Source organism: Entelurus aequoreus, linkage group LG04 (genome assembly GCF_033978785.1).
Source record: "Entelurus aequoreus isolate RoL-2023_Sb linkage group LG04, RoL_Eaeq_v1.1, whole genome shotgun sequence".
NCBI classification, from domain to species: Eukaryota; Metazoa; Chordata; class Actinopteri; order Syngnathiformes; family Syngnathidae; genus Entelurus; species Entelurus aequoreus.
Window position 1 is genome coordinate 80,222,138 of NC_084734.1, and position 12,006 is coordinate 80,234,143.

A 12,006-nucleotide genomic window follows, 5' to 3' on the forward strand; every position below is an offset into this window, starting at 1 on the left:
GCGCTGTTATCTGGCGCCTCCTACTGGCAGGGGGGCGATATTAATGAACGGATAATTATGTGTGCGTTACCTGTCACCGCCTCTGGGTGTCGCTGTTTACAACACGAAGAACGAAAAGAGCGGACTGACTTGAGAACAATACTGAAGTAGGCGGTAGTACAGACCTGGGCAAATTAAGGCCCGGGGGTCACATGCGGCCCGTTAAGCTTTTTAATCTGGCCCGCCGGACATTCCCAAATAATGTATTTTAGATCTTTAAGCTTGAAAGTGTAGCTGCCATTATGATGTGCAGGGATGTTTTCTAATGACCATAAGTCTTCAACTATACCAGGGGTCGGCAACCCAAAATGTTGAAAGAGCCATATTGGACCAAAAATACAAAAAAAAATCTGTCTGGAGCCGCAAAAAATTAAAAGCCATATTACATGTGTCATGAGATATACATTTAATTAAGATGACTTAAAGGAAACTAAATGAGCTCAAATATAGCTACAAATGAGGCATAATGATGCAATATGTACATATCGCTAGCCTAAATAGCATGTTAGCATCGATTAGCTTGCAGGCATGCAGTGACCAAATATGTCTGATTAGCACTCCACACAAGTCAATAACATCAACAAAATTCACCTTTGTGCACTCATGCACAACGTTAAAAGTGTGGTGGACAAAATGAGACAGAAAAAGTGGCACAAAACACGTCCTAGAAAGTCGGAGAAATGTATACATGTAAACAAACTATACGGTGAGTTCAAGGACCGCCAAAATAAGTAGGACAAAACGGCGCTCGCGAAATACTCGAATGAGTGAAGCATATTTAATATAAACAGTGTGATTTATAACAATTAGGGAGGTTTGTGTCATGTTTGTCCTCCTACAGAAACCATACTAAAACAAAAAAATAGATTTTTTTCCCCCTCATCTTTTTCCATTCTTCATACATTTTTGAAAAATCTCCAGAGAGCCACTAGGGTGGCGCTAAAGAACCGCATGCGGCTCTAGAGCCGCGGGTTGCCGACCCCCGAACTATACTAAGTCTTTCAATGGTTAGAATCTGTGCTTTTGCTTTATATACTAGTTACTATGGTCATCTAATTAGTTACTATGGTCATCTAAGTCAGTGGTCCCCAACCACCGGGCCGCGGCCCGGTACCGGTCCGTGGACCGATTGAAATAAATAAAAAATAAATAAATAAAAAGGTTTTTTTTATTTTTATTTTTTATTAAATCAACATAAAAAAACACAGGACACACTCACAATTAGTGCACCAACCCAAAAAACCTCCCTCCCCCATTTACACTAATTCACACTCATTCGCACGAAAGGGTTGTTTCTTTCTCACTGGATCGGTTCGCAGCTGAGTGTGAAGCGACTGGGATGAGAATCAGCACCTCCAAGTCCGAGTCCATGGTTCTCGCCCGGAAAATGGTGGAGTGCCATCTCCGGGTTGGGGAGGAGATCTTGCCCCAAGTGGAGGAGTTCAAGTACCTTGGAGTCTTGTTCACGAGTGAGGGAAGAGTGAATCGTGAGATCGACAGGCGGATCGGTGCGGCGTCTTCAGTAATGCGGACGCTGTATCGATCCGTTGTGGTGAAGAAGGAGCTGAGCCGTAAGGCAAAGCTCTCAATTTACCGGTCGATCTACGTTCCCATCCTCACCTGTGGTCATGGGCTTTGGGTTATGACCGAAAGGACAAGATCACGGGTACAAGCGGCCGAAATGAGTTTCCTCCGCCGGGTGGCGGGGCTCTCCTTTAGAGATAGGGTGAGAAGCTCTGCCATCCGGGGGGAGCTCAAAGTAAAGCCGCTGCTCCTCCACATTGAGAGGAGCCAGATGAGGTGGTTCGGGCATCTGGTCAGAATGCCACCCGAACGCTTCCCTAGGGAGGTGTTTAGGGCACGTCCGACCGGTAGGAGGCCACGGGGAAGACTCAGGACACGATGGGAAGACTATGTCTCCCGGCTGGCCTGGGAACGCCCCGGGATCCCCCGGAAAGAGCTGGACGAAGTGGCTGGGGAGAGGGAAGTCTGGGCTTCCCTTAGGCTGCTGCCCCGCGACCCGACCTCGGATAAGCGGAAGAAGATGGATGGATGGATGGATGGGTTGTTTTTTTCTGTTATTAATATTTCTGGTTCCTACATTATATATCACTATAGATCAATACAGTCTGCAGGGATACAGTCCGTAAGCACGCATATTTGTATTTTTGTATGACAAAAAAAAAATACCCCTCGGGTCCGTGGGACAAATTTTCAATCGTTGACCGGTCCGCGGTTCCAAAAAGGTTGGGGACCACTGATCTAAGTGACAGCAGCTCAGACGAGGCACCAAGCAGTGTGGGTGGGGAGCGTTTCCACAGAGTGTTTCCCGACCCTGAAATGTGGGTGTCAGGGACAGACGCGGAAGGAGATTTTTACAACAAAGTTCTAAAGCTTAGTGATATATCAGATATATCAGATTGTAGGTGTTTTGTTTTTTTACCCTCCGCGTTCATATTTCACTGTGTTTGTTGCATTTTTAATGATTGTAAAATATTTTAAGGATGGAGAGGTGGTGTGACGTTCAAATGTTGTCAATATTCAGTGTTTTATCCTTCATAGTTAATATTGTAAATCCCACATTCTTTATTTTCATGTACATTCTGTGTCTCATTCAGGAAAAAAATGTGAAATTCCATTCCGTTTTTAAGGCGGTTTGTCATAACGTTTTTAGCATTCAATCAGACATTATTGTGAGGTTTCGTATTAGTGTTCCTAAAAATAATACTGGCCCCCAGACACATTTTTTTCTGTAAATTTGGCCCCCCGAGTCAAAATACTGTAATTGCCCAGGCGTGCGGTGGTATGTTCAGTTAAGACACCAAAAACAATCGAATTACAAATAACTGTGAATAGAAAAAAATATACAAAAATGATTGAACAAAAAAGAAACTACATTAGAATAAAACAGTTACACAGAAACTTGTGATTGATGAAAATGAGTAAAATGAACTGGGTTAGTACTAAAAGTGGACCAGCAGCACACACAACCCTGTGTGCTTCACGGACATAATTCATCCCTTGCAGGCTGCATTGATATATATTGTAGGAACAAGAATATTAATAACAGAAGGAAACAATCCTTTTTGTGTGAATTCAATATTCAAGATTCAGGATTGTTTATTGTCATATGCACAGTTAAACAGACAGTTTGCTGTACAATGAAAATCTTACTTTGCTAGTCCACCCTTCAACAAGTCACACAGTACTTAGCTAAAATAAAAATAAAACATGTTATATACAAGGCACAGTGAGTAACATTACATTATTGTACATTCTGATTGACAGTCAACAGTATAGATATGGAGGTGACGTTGGGTCATAGCAGCAGTTAAAAGTGTCTTTAGTGATCAAAGGTGAAAAGTGTCTACAGTGATGGTTCACAGTTCGGGGGTGGTCATGGTAGCTGCCTTTTGTTCAAAAGATAAAAGTAAAACGGGGGGGGGGGTGTAGATGGGGGAGCGAGCATATACAAGTGAATGAGTGTAAATGAGTGAGAATGAGGGGGGAGGGAGGGTTTTTGGGTTGGTGCACTAATTGCAAGTGTATCTTGTGTTGTTTGTGTTGATTTAATAACAAAAAAATAACTGCAAATAGAAAATCTAATTTTATACCGTTTAGATGGCAGTTAATCACATGCACCTATAGACAAACAACCATTCACATGTACTCACACTGAACATTAAGAACAGGGGTGGGGCATTTGTAACCCGCAGCAGCTGTTATTCTAAAAATACTGTAATAATCTCAGGAATGTAGGCTCAGAGACTTCTTCAGTTATCTTGCATTTATTGTACAAGATGCATTTAAGGCACACAACAGCTCCAACATGCGTCTATCTCCTTTCCCGGCAAAACTCGAACCAACACTTCCTGTCAACAACGTCACTTCCCTCACTTCCCCAGAAGTCCCGCCCCCCAGCCAAAGCCATTGGCTAACACCCCGTAGCCAGCCGCTACATCACCCCCCCCCCTTACAAAAAGTCCTCGCCCTCGAGGACTGACCCGTAAGGCAACATTTGGCAACACCATAGCAGCATGTAAAACAGAGCAACCCATTAGTGCAAACAAAACAGTGTAAACAACATAATCTTCACATCACACAAAAACGGGTTCACAAACCCCCCCACCCCCGTTCCCTTCAGTCTAAGGACACCACAAAGTCTTGCAAGTGGTCCGGAGGCCTCTTCATCCGCCTCGACCGCGCTCTTCCATTTCCCAGCAGTGGGACAGCTGGGTCGGGTGTGCCAGTCCTCGGGAGGGAGCTGGAGGGGGCGGGGGAGGAGGGGAGTGGGGAAATTGGTTCCCCCTGGGGCGTAAGCGGGGTATTGGTAAAGGGCTGGGCGGGCAAGGGAGAGGTCACCTGTGTATCCGAGGCAAGGGAAGGGGGACCCCCCCGGTAGGGGGCGAGTCTGTCTCTGTGGAGGGCCACCTTCCTTCCCCGGGGGGGCAGCTGGACACGATACACAACCTCTCCCAGCTTCTGGAGTATCTTACAGGGTCCTGTCCATTTGCTGTCCAGCTTGGGACTGCGGCCCTTCTTCCGAATCGGATTGTAGACCCAGACCAACTCACCTGGCGCGAAGTCCCTTCCTCGGGTCGTCACATCATAGTAGCGCTTTTGTTTGATGCCAGCTTCCTGCAGCTGCTCCCGAGCGAAACTGTGGGCTGAGTCCAGCCGGTCCTGTAATTTCCTGGCGTACTCTGGCCCTGCAGCGAAGGCCGGGGCATCCGGTGGGCGGCCAAAGGCCAGCTCTGCTGGTGTGCGCATCTCTCTCCCTAGCATGAGAAGCGCCGGTGTGCACCCCGTGGATTCTTGGACAGCAGAGCGACACGCCATCAGCACCAGTGGTAGGTGTTGGTCCCAGTCACGCTGGTGGCGGGAGGTGACAATGGCGAGCTGGTCTCCCAGGTTGCGATGGAACCGCTCCACTAACCCATCACTCTGAGGGTGCAATGGGGTAGTGCGGGTCTTGTGAATGCCCAGGCGCTCGCACAAGGCCGCGAACACCCGGGACTCAAAGTTTGTGCCTCGGTCACTGTGCAGAGACGCCATGATGCCAAACCGACCTATCATGCCCTCCACCAGGGCATCAGCAATGGTCTCTGCCTCCTGGTTGGGAATGGCGTATGCCTCTGGCCACTTGGTGAAATAGTCTATGGCGGAAAGGACATAGCGGTTCCCCTTGTCAGACAGTGGGTACGGCCCTGTAATGTCAATCCCCACCCTGTCCATGGGGCACCCCACTGGGAACTGTTGGAGCGGTGCCTGTGAGCGCCCAGTGGGGCCTTTGCGGGCAACGCAAGGGTCACAGCGGCGGCAGAAGTCCTCCACATCTCTCTTCTGCCGACCCCAATAGAACCCCTGTCGCAGCCGCTTGAGTGTTTTGGCGACCCCGAAATGTCCAGACCCACCTCCCCCATGCACTGCTTTAAGCACTGCCCCTTGCAGTCCCTTTGGCACCACCACCTGCCACTGTTCTACCCCCGTGGCCGCGGCCTTAAATGCCCGCTGCAACACGCCTTGGGACACCCGCAATGAGTCAAACATGGCCCACAGGCCCTTAGTAGCCTTAGAGAATGGTGCCACCGCCTCCCAAGGCGGGCGCTGCCGAGCCTCTACCCACTGCAAAACAGGATGAAGGTCTGTGTCCTCCACCTGCGTGCGCCTCCAGTCAGCATTCGTCACAGTCTGTAGTTCTCCGCAGACAACGTCATCAGCCTGACTGACGGCCGCACACTCAGCGCCCTCTGCCCGCCGCTCTTGTTCCCGGGCTTCCCTGCGCTCGCAGTACCGACATCCGTCTGCTGCACACGGCCGGCGCGAGAGCGCGTCCGCGTTGGAGTGGCGAGCACCTGGCCGATGTTCTATTTTAAAGTTGTATCCTTGCAGCTCTTCCACCCACCTGGCAACCTGCCCCTCCGGCTCCCGGAAAGTCATTAGCCACTGGAGGGCAGAGTGGTCAGTTCTGATCACAAAGGGGAGGCCACACAAGTAATATTTAAAGTGTCTGATAGAGAGCACCACTGCCAGGAGTTCTCGGCGGGTGACACAATAGTTCCGTTCAGACTTGTTGAGTTTCTGGCTGAAGTATGCCACCACCCTTTCCCCTTCCTGCCACGGCTGTGCAAGTACACCCCCCACCCCCACTCCGCTGGCATCAGTGTCCAGTAAGAAGGGCAGGGCGAGGTCAGGTGGGGCGAGTACCGGGGCCTCACACAAGGCCCGTTTCAGCCCCCAGAATGCCTCCTGGCACCCTTCGGACCACACAAAGTCTTTGCCTTTTTCCAGCAATCGATATAGGGGCGCGGCGATTGTGGCAAAACCCCGCACGTGCCTCCGATAGTACGAGGCAAGCCCAATGAAGCTCTTCAGCTGTCCTTGGTCCCGAGGGGCGGGCCAATCTCTCACAGCCCGCACCTTCTCTCCCATGGCACCAATGCCATCTGCCCCCAGCTCATGTCCCAAGAAAGTTACTTCCCGCCGCATGAAACTGCATTTCTCGGGGTGCAGTTTAAGGCCCGCTGCTCGAATCCTCTCCAGGACTCTCCTCAGAGACCCCAGGGCTGCTTCGAAAGAACGCCCATGTACCAAGATGTCGTCCAGGTACACCAGGCACTCTTGACGGGAAATACCAGCCAGCACTTTGTCCATAAGCCGGGCAAAAGTGGCGGGGGCATTACAGAGCCCAAAACTGAGGACTTTGAATTGCCACAAGCCCCGGCCAGTACAGAAGGCAGATTTAGGGCGAGATTCAGGAGAAAGGGGTACCTGATAATACCCGCTTTTAAGGTCCAGAGTGGTGAACCACGAGGAGCCGGAAACTAGGTCCAGGGACTCATCAATACGGGGGAGGGGGTAAGAGTCTTTTGTGGTCACTTCGTTCAGCCGTCTGTAATCCACACAGAATCGCCAATCTCCAGCCTTCTTCTTGGCGACCATGACCACAGGTGCCGCCCAGGGGCTCTCGGACGGCTCAATAAAGTCGGCCCGCAGCAGATCATCTACGGCCTTGTCGCATACCTGCTGTCGAGCGAGGGGGATGCGGCGTGCGTGGCACTTGATGGGCCGCGCCAAGCCAGTGTCTATGACATGCTCTGCCAAGTGGGTTCTTCCCACTTCACTCTCGTTCATTGCAAAGCTGCCCTGGAATTCCACCAGCAGCTGTTTCAGCTGCTCCTGTTGCTGTTTCTCCAAGTCCCTGTACTCCTCTCTCCACACTCCTCCCCCTATGACCGGGGGTGCCGGCTGCGGGTGGGGGCCCGTGGGTAGGGATGCCAAGGGCTGGCATCCCCGGGTAATACACAGCTCTGTCTCCCCCCTCATTGGCTGAAGGGAGACAGGGCGAGGGCAGGGGTAGTAACTAGGTGAGGTGTGAGGCAACAAGAATGTAGAGGCATGCGGTGAAACGGGCAGGGGCCCGGGAACTAGGGTACCCATGGCAACTGTAGGGCCCCCCGGGAAGTTAAGTGTACCCCTCCCCATGTCTAGCAGGCACCCAGTGACTTGGAGGAAGTCCAGCCCTAAGATGCAGCAGTCTTGCACGTCTGCCACCCAAACTAGGTGGCGAACTCGCTTTCCCCCCACGCACAACCACAGGAACCCCTTACCCACCATAGGAGCTAGCTGGCCCGTGACTGTGCGTAGCTGTACTGCTGTGGGCTCAAGTGGTGTACTGCTGGGAAGAACGTCCGGTCTTACCAGCGTTACCGATGACCCTGTGTCCACCAGACCCACGGTAGGCACCCCCTGGACAGAGACAGCAACATGGCAGGAGCCCCCACTTTTGGCCCACCCCCGTGTCCAGCCCACCGCCATAGGTGGCACACTGCTGTCATCTACTTCTGGGGGGGATGGAGTCCCTCCCCCCTGGCTGTGCCGCTGGGCTCCTCCGGGTGCCCGAAAGCGAGAAGAAGGAGTAGAAGGCGAGTCGTCGTCTGCTTCTGGGGGGGATGGAGCCCCTCCCCCCTGGCTGTGCTGATGTGCTCCTTCCCCTGCTTGACGAGCCTGGGCTGGCGAGTCAGGGTCCGCGGTGGACGTAGGGGCCCGCATACCCCTGACTATGCGGGCCCGGCGCCGTTTCCCGGCTCACGACGAGTGGCAGGGCACTCCCTGCGAAAGTGTCCAGGTTGGCCACATCCCCAGCAGACCTGCATGGGGCGCGGGCCACGTTGACTTTGCAGAGTCACCGACCTCAGCAGTTCGGTAATTTCTTTCGCCCAAGCCGGAGCCCCGTCGCTAGACGGGTGTGACGATTCCGCCCTCACTGGATGGGGTATACTTTCCAGTTCCCCGGCTGCAGCTGCACTCCTCAGCATCTCCCTCTCCACGGCAGCTTCCAGTGCCTCCTGCAGGGACCTCGGGTGCTGAAGCTGCACCTGCACACGCAGATCAGGAGGAGTAATGGCTCCAACAAACAGGTCAGTTGCGAGCTCATTCCGTGCATCAGCAGGCAGGTGACCATATGCACGGCGAACCTGGCCCTCAATGTCATTAGCGAGCCCCCGGAGTGGCTCGCCAGGCTTCCTGCACCTCCCTCTCAGTTCAGTTTTTAAAAGCGCTGGCTGAGACCATCTCCCAAACCTCCTCTTGAGCGCCCCCACCAGGGCTGCGTAGCACCGCTGCTGTTCAGGGTCCAGCAGCAGAAGGCACGAAAGAGCCTCTCCCTCCAGACACAAAGCCAATTGCAATGCTTTGTCCCTTTCTTCCCACCTTCTAGCGTCCGCCAACAGTTCAAATTGAGCGTGGAACGCCTCCCAATCTGATCCACCGGCAAATTTTGGCGTCTTCATTGAGGCCGCAGACGGTGGGGGGGACGCGCCGTGCGGGGAAGGTGTGGGCTGCGGCGGCAGCGGCGACATCTTTACGTCCTCATGGGCTGACGAGCCGCTCGTGTGCGAGCAGGAGCGCGGCTGTTCGACGGTCACCCGTTCCAAAACAGCGTCATCCCGCTCAACTTTAAACTTATGCTCACCGGAGCTAAACATGCTAAATGGCTTGCGGTCCTAGCTAACTCACAGACTGAAGCTAACTTGCTAATGCGTGATACGCAGCGTGTCCTTACCGCGACAAAGTCTCTTCCGAAAATCGTCGGTTTTACTTCTGACACCAGTGTAATAATCTCAGGAATGTAGGCTCAGAGACTTCTTCAGTTATCTTGCATTTATTGTACAAGATGCATTTAAGGCACACAACAGCTCCAACATGCGTCTATCTCCTTTCCCGGCAAAACTCGAACCAACACTTCCTGTCAACAACGTCACTTCCCTCACTTCCCCAGAAGTCCCGCCCCCCAGCCAAAGCCATTGGCTAACACCCCGTAGCCAGCCGCTACAATACTATAATTTAAAAAAACAAAACATCAAACAAGTTGAATAAAGGAGTAAACAGGTGGACTTTAACACGAAAAAGTTGCAATGTTGACTCTAGTAACACAAAGCTGCCATGCAAGCTGTTTTTTTCTTTAAAACTGTCATTGATCAAAATCATAATGAATCAAACTCAAGGTCGTTATAAATTAAATTTGTAATATTTATTTATTCATTTGATAGGGAAATTAGAATACAGTTACTGGGAAAACAGACCCTTTTTTTGCCCGACCCCCCCAAAAAAATGTTTTACAAAAAATAATAAAAGTAAAATAATAATAATAATAATACTCCGTCCTACATTTCAGTCTCAGTGGGTAGCAATGTACTGCCTTCCTCTTCACCACAAGCGGATAGAGAGTCACACGAACTGACTAAAAGGGGGAAAAAAGTAACAACCAAAATACAATTCACAAACATACAGAGAAGTGTCACTGAATAAAAACAACAAGCAAAAAAAACAAAACAAAACAAAAAAGTCGACTGGACTCAAAATGACATCCGACTCATTGAACAAGCGTGGTGGTCAAGCCAGTATCTGTTTTCAGCGGGTACGTGGCGTCATTTAGCCTTTCTCGAAGACAAATGCCCTATGCTTGCGTTGTTTTCGGCTGTAGAAACCGTTTAAATCGCAAACAGGGTAAACATTTCTTTGAGAGGTAATCAAGAAGGACGAAAGAGTGCAATAATTCATGAAAAACACAACAAAAGTACCTCACACTTTAGTACAAGGGAGCAGCTTTTGCAGTGACCATGAATTGATTAACGTGGACCCCGACTTAAACAAGTTGAAAAACGTATTCGGGTGTTACCATTTAGTGGTCAATAGAACGGGATATGCACTGTACTGTGCAATCTACTAATAAAAGTCTCAATCAATCAATCAAACCACTGCATTAAAGGTTTGTTTGATATACTTTTAACGTTTGGTGTTTCCCATTTAAGTATTATCTTGATATTATTTGTACTTCTTATGACACATTGTTGCTATACGAGTGTTCCTCAGAGCACCAACTCGGCAAGTCTAAATAAGAGAAATCAAATGCGAGCAAAACCTAAAAAAGTTGAGCTTTTACCAAAAGTTTGAGCACTGCTGATTAAACAATTTACAGTCTCTATTTAACTTAACAACAACCATATTGAACAAAATAAAATGCATTTATGATCATTTTCACAGCATGTGCATAAACTATATGGGTGTTTAACCACTTGTTTATTGAACCACAACTCTACATGTCAGGGTGACCAAGTGGTCTAAGGGGTCAGAGTCAAGGAGCAGTGTTCCTTCCATCTAAATGAGCATTCTGGTCTCCAAATGGAGGTCTGGGTTCAAATCCCACTACTGATATAAAGCATGGTGAACATTTCTTTACAGAGGCCACTTGTTTTTTCAGTGCAACTTATCCTCAAATTTGTTATTAATACAAGAAGAGTGGAACCTCGATTTACAAACTTAATTGGTTCTTTTACAGGGTTCGTAAATAGAATAATTCATATAGTAAAGCAAATTTCTCCATAGGCAACAATTTAAATATAAATAATGTGTTCCAGCCTCGACAAAAGTCCATATTTTACTAAAAGTTTGTACACTTTGAACACAACATATAAATAGCTATACGGTACTGTGTATCAAACTAATATAACAATAGGGTGATGGTTAAACATTCTCTTATTAACTAGCCAAAACAAAACAAAAACAAAACAACAAGATGATCTGCGCTGTATGCAGCTGCTCTGTCAACACGCGCACACACTCAGAAGTCCCTTTGGTGCCTTCAAAAACGATCTGAAATCACAATAATCCTTATGTTTATCAAACATATTGCTGCAGTAATTAAAATTAAAAAAGTAAAATATATTTTACCTTGGCGTCTGCGAATGTGTCGCTGACTGGATTGTAATGTCTGGTGTGTGCTGAAGGAGATGAAGTAAAGGCGATCCTTTATTGCTTATTGTCCCGCTAGTGCCTCCTCCTCCTCCGCTGTGACATAAGTCTGCTTTGGCATCTTTTTCCAGAAAATTACAGTCTCATCACAATGAGTAACTTGCTGTGGTACAAAAAGACTACTTACTATTGTGGATGTACTACCAGTCTGTGGTTGCCAGTGTTCTGTACTACATCGTAGTGTGCTGGGGGGGGGGGGGGGGCAGTATATCTAAGAAGGACAGCTCCAGACTGGAGAAACTGATCAGGCGGGCCGGTTCTACGATCGGACTAAAACTGGACTCACTGGTGACGGTGGCAGAGAAGTGGACTGTGGAAAAACTAGTGAGCATCCTGGATGATGCCAGTCACCCTCTGCATACCGTTGTCAGTAGCCAGAGGAGCCTGTTCAGTGCTAGACTGCTTCATCCCAAGTGCAGGACTAATAGACTAAAAAACTCCTTTGTCCCACACGCCATTAGACAGTACAACTCCTCTCTGGGGGGGAGGGGGGGTACTAGAATGACGGGGGATGCAAAACAATAACAGTGTAATACGTTTTCATAACATGGTCACTAATGCCTAGTTTCTCTTGTTATATTCTTATTTTACTGTTATATTTGTATTCTCATTGATGCTTTTTGTTTCTATTCTATTGTAATATTTTTCTATTTT